At 41.2% G+C, this 4601-nt stretch overlaps 1 long non-coding RNA gene across 1 annotated transcript; it reads left to right on the top strand.

The window, feature by feature from the left end:
* The first annotated feature begins 220 nt into the window (after positions 1–220).
* Positions 221–2035, top strand: LOC121821595 (uncharacterized). The gene is made up of 2 exons (XR_006062369.2): positions 221–552; positions 1183–2035. It is a non-coding gene; the product is annotated as an uncharacterized LOC121821595 (long non-coding RNA).
* Positions 2036–4601: the final 2566 nt, after the last annotated feature.

Below are 4601 nucleotides of genomic sequence, written 5' to 3'. Positions count from 1 at the left end.
AGTCTCTGATTTGGAAGCTTCTGGGATTTCAGTTTTTGGGAACTTTTTTTTTTTTTTTCATGTTTGTTTCTTTGAGTGGATTTGACTTTTGGACTGAACACCACTTGATGCCAAATGAGTAGGTGATTGAGTAACTCAAGTTGTGGTAAAACCTACATAATACTGACAGGGGAGGCTCTGGTTTTCCTTTTTTTTTTTTTTTTTTTTTTTTTCTCTCTTGTCTCTTTTATAAGGAACTTCAAGAGCAGACATTCAAAAACTGAGTCTGGGACGCTTTCTGATTCTCGAGCTTCCTCCTTGCAAAGCTCAGGCACATCACAGACGCTGTGACGCTGCCATGATCTTCGGTTACCTCTTCCAAACAACTTCACTGTTGCCGTTTCCCGGCTGTGTGCCGCTGCCTATGCCATTCTTTATGGTGCAGATTTGCCGTATTCTCAACGATCTGTGTTTATTATTCCTCTTTTTTTTCTAGAAAAGTTTTATTCATCCCTGATGAATGCCTACTAACTTTTAAGCACTCACACAGAGAGTTCCAATGTCTTCCTGGTGGTGAGTTAATAGCTATTAACTTCCATAGCATTCTGTGATTCCCTTTGGCTTGTTGTATTGATACTGGATTCTACGTTTTTGCTATAAGTGCCTTTGGTTTCATAGACTGTTTGGTTTCATAGATTGGTTTTAGTATTGTTTTGTTGACCGAGAAGATGATTTGAAGGGACTTACAAAGATAATTTTGTGACGCGGAAAAAGTTTTCAATGTACTTCAAAGACAGTATTCACTGCATGTATACATTATATATTCAATTTTTTTCTTTAATAAAAATTTAAGGGTCCTGGAGAATTGGCTCAGTGGTAAGAGCACTGGCTGTTCTTCTAGAGGACCTGGGTCTGGGTTCCACTCCCAGTAATCACACAGTGGTTCACAAACTTAGGTAACTCCAGTCTCAGGTCTTTGAACACTCTCTTCTGGCATTGGCAGGCACCAGGCACACATGTGGTACACAGACATATCTGCAGGCAAAACAACCATACATATAAAAATAAATAAAATTCAAAAATGTGCCATACTTTTAGACACTGTCTACTGGCATATCAATTGTTCACTAGCCCTTCTTACAATATGATTTTGGAAATCCTTCTATTAAGAGCTTGGATCTCTATTTCTCCTTTGGAATCTAGATGCAGAAGTGACTCTATGTGATGATCCTTTCCAGTTTTCTTGAGATACCTAGGAACATTGACTGCTTCTGTTCAGAAGCTCAACTGACTCAAAGAAGCATATGAAGAGGAGTCCAGGCACCTAATCCGCAGTCCTGGCTGAATTCCTAATTGCCGTCTAGGACCTTGAGTGTACCATTGTGAAAGTGGATCTTCAGATGAGTCACCTTGATGTACCACAGGGCAGTGATGACTGTTTCTCCTAAACGACACACATGCGAGCACACTACATGATGCTTCTTTTCAGTTGCTCATTTTAGTTTAGATGGTCATAAATAAGCAGCCTGTGTTGCACACGAAGTTCAGATAACAAAGTTTTAATTTACAAGTCATACATACTATGTTATCATCTTTGCTTCAGAGATGAGAATATAGTGTTTAGGTTGATCTCAGATGTACAGCTACTGTGTGCATTTAGCTGGAAAAGGATAGCTGGAAGAGAGATCTCTGGGTCTGACATGAGAATACACTGGTTGGAAGTCTATTTCTGTAACTTACTAGTAGGTGAATCTTAGCAAAAGGCTTAGCTTCCCTAAATCTGGCTCATTTCCCTTTTAAGTCTGACTAGAATTAATAAGCCTATGTTAACCTTTCTTTTCTCATTCATTCATTCATTCATTCTTGCATCCATTTTCACTTATTTACCAATGATTTATAGATAAACTGTATCAAACTGTGTAAGCAGTCAGAAAATAAAGATATGATACCTGTTTTCTTCTCTTCATGGAGTCTTCATAGTTTACTATGAAATTAATGGAATTAATGTATAATGAATACATTGCAAACAGTTCAATAAATATCATCTTATGAATTAGTACAGGGTTGCATTGTGACAACAGGAGACATCAGTCAGCTCTGCCTTTGGGTAATGGGGGATAGCTCACAGAATGAGAAACATCAGATCTGTGTCTCAAAAGGTGAGTAGACATCAGCAGGTGGATAAAGATCAACAAGGTGTTTCAGACTGGAGAGCAACACAGAGTTATAAGCACACAAGAAAGCAAGTGTCTGTAGCTAACTGTAAGAACTTGGAAGCTAGAGAGTGACAAACAAGCTTAAAGGCAGCCCAAGGGCAGCTTTGGAGAGCTTCGTGCACTATGTAGAGGAGGTTGGATGTTGTACGTACTGGTAAAGGGAACCACCAACGGAATTAGATTGTGCCAGGAACAGGCTTGAGTTGAAATTTAGAAAGCACCGGAACAACAGAGAACAGGGAGAGCAGAAGGGGAATGCAAAGCAGGATGCTTGCAATCTGTGCCGCATGCACCTTCAAAAGCTCAATAGAGGGTTGATGGAGGTCTGAGCCAGGGTAGGAGCAAGGGGTAAAGGGGGAGCTGTTTGTGTCAGACATATTTAAGGGACAGAAAAGACAGAATTTCAAACCAGGCCCTTGAACAGATGCAAAGATCCAGTCCAATCCTCTATGCTCAATGATAAAACACCCACTCTGCAAATATTTAACTCTGAGATTTGTATCACAAAATATCTTATATACAATCCCCAAAGAAAGCATATAAAATGCACTTTGAAAAATCTGTGTGTGACTTGTGTTAGTCAGGTTTCTGTCACTTAGGACAAAATGCCCAAGAAAATCCACTTAGAAGGCGAAAACATTTATTTTGGCTCAGGCTTTCAGAGGTTCAGTCCATAGATGCTTGGCCTCATCACTGTAGGCCTGTGGCAAGGTGGAACACCACAGGCAAGGCAGAAAGTCATGGTGGGGGGTGGGAGGGAGCAAAGTGCTTGCCTCACAATAGCCATGGAACAAAGACCCACTCTTGTCAACTACACCTTACCTCCCAGGTTTCTATCACCCCTCAAAAGCTCATCATTAGGAATCCCTATGACTCATCTCCCTTCCAAAGGCCCTGCCTCTCATCATTGCTACTTAGAGACAAAGCCATCATTATAAAGGCCTTTGGGAAACATTACATATCCAAATTCTAACATGACTTTTTTTTTTTAAGGGAACTATTTGAAGAAATAATCATTTTAATTAATTACTTACTGCTTGCTGAATTATTTTTCCTGAAGAGATGTAAACAAATGTCTGGTCACCCTGGATAAGGCTTCAGTGGAAGACCAAAGTAATGATTCTATCCAAGAGTAACTTGGTGAATGAATGAGTTTAGTGGACATGCTTACAGAAGTATGGGTTTGGTGGACATGCTTACAGAAGTATGGGTTTGGTGGACATGCTTACAGAAGTGTGGGTTTGGTGGACATGCTTACAGAAGTATGAGTTTGGTGGACATGCTTACAGAAGTATGGGTTTAGTGGACATGCTTACAGAAGTATGGGTTTGGTGGACATGCTTACAGAAGTATGGGTTTGGTGGACATGCCTACAGAAGTATGGGTTTGGTAGACATGCTTACAGAAGTATGGGTTAGCCAGTACTTGTAGAATCATGGGTCCCCCCTAACATGGATGACATTCTTTCCAAAGCTGCACTACTCATATCCCAGCTTCATTCAACTTTCTGCCTCCTGTACTCCAGACCTCCCCTAAGACTATGTGCATTCTGGTGGTTAGGAGGGAATAATGGCTGGACTTGTCCTGAGGACCCTGTGATCCTCCCTTCCCTTCTCTTACTAGGGAGTGTTCACAGCTTCATCACTACTATCATAGACTTAGATATTGCTGTTGTGTTCTGATTTATTGCCTGGACTCTGGGACCAAGCAGTCTATAGGTCACTCCAACAACTTCTGTTCATGATGGCTGATGGCCATGTAATGCCCAGAGGAAATCACTTTTCCATAATAGTTGCTAAATCATGAATGCATGTCCAGTGACCAGAATACACTAAACTTAGTGGAATTGGAAAGAAGTGTGGAGAAAGGCTGAGATGAAGGTAAAGCATGATCCTAATTAGTCTTATCAATAAAACCAGCAATCAGATATTAGGGTAAGAAACTGAAAGGTCAGAGAAGCAAAGGAGCAGCCACAATCACTTCTTACCTCTCCAAACACTCAGACCCAAAGGAGGTGCTGAGATACTGTCTCCACCCACCTTATATTCCTGTCTCCACCTCCCCATTGTGCTGGGATCAAAGGCATGAGCCTCTCAAGTGCTGGGATTAAAGGTGTGAGCCACCGCTGCCTGGCCTCTATGGTTAACTAGTGACTAGCTCTGTCCTCTGATCTCCAGGCAAACTTTATTTGTCAGACACAGAGTATCATACAGTAGGAAAGGGGCAACACTAGGTAGGACACTCAGATCCAAGTCCTTAGTTCTGCCTTTAGGGTATGGACCTTTGCTTCATGGGATCTTCTCAGAAGACAAACATTAGGGAAAAACACCATCTTGTCTTCCTCTATCATCTTCCTTTTTGGTATGGAGGGCTGACCCAAAAGAGGTTGCCATAAATAGTGAGATC

Source organism: Peromyscus maniculatus, chromosome 12 (assembly GCF_049852395.1).
Source record: "Peromyscus maniculatus bairdii isolate BWxNUB_F1_BW_parent chromosome 12, HU_Pman_BW_mat_3.1, whole genome shotgun sequence".
NCBI lineage: Eukaryota > Metazoa > Chordata > Mammalia > Rodentia > Cricetidae > Peromyscus > Peromyscus maniculatus.
This window is presented reverse-complemented; position numbering and strand designations above follow the sequence as displayed.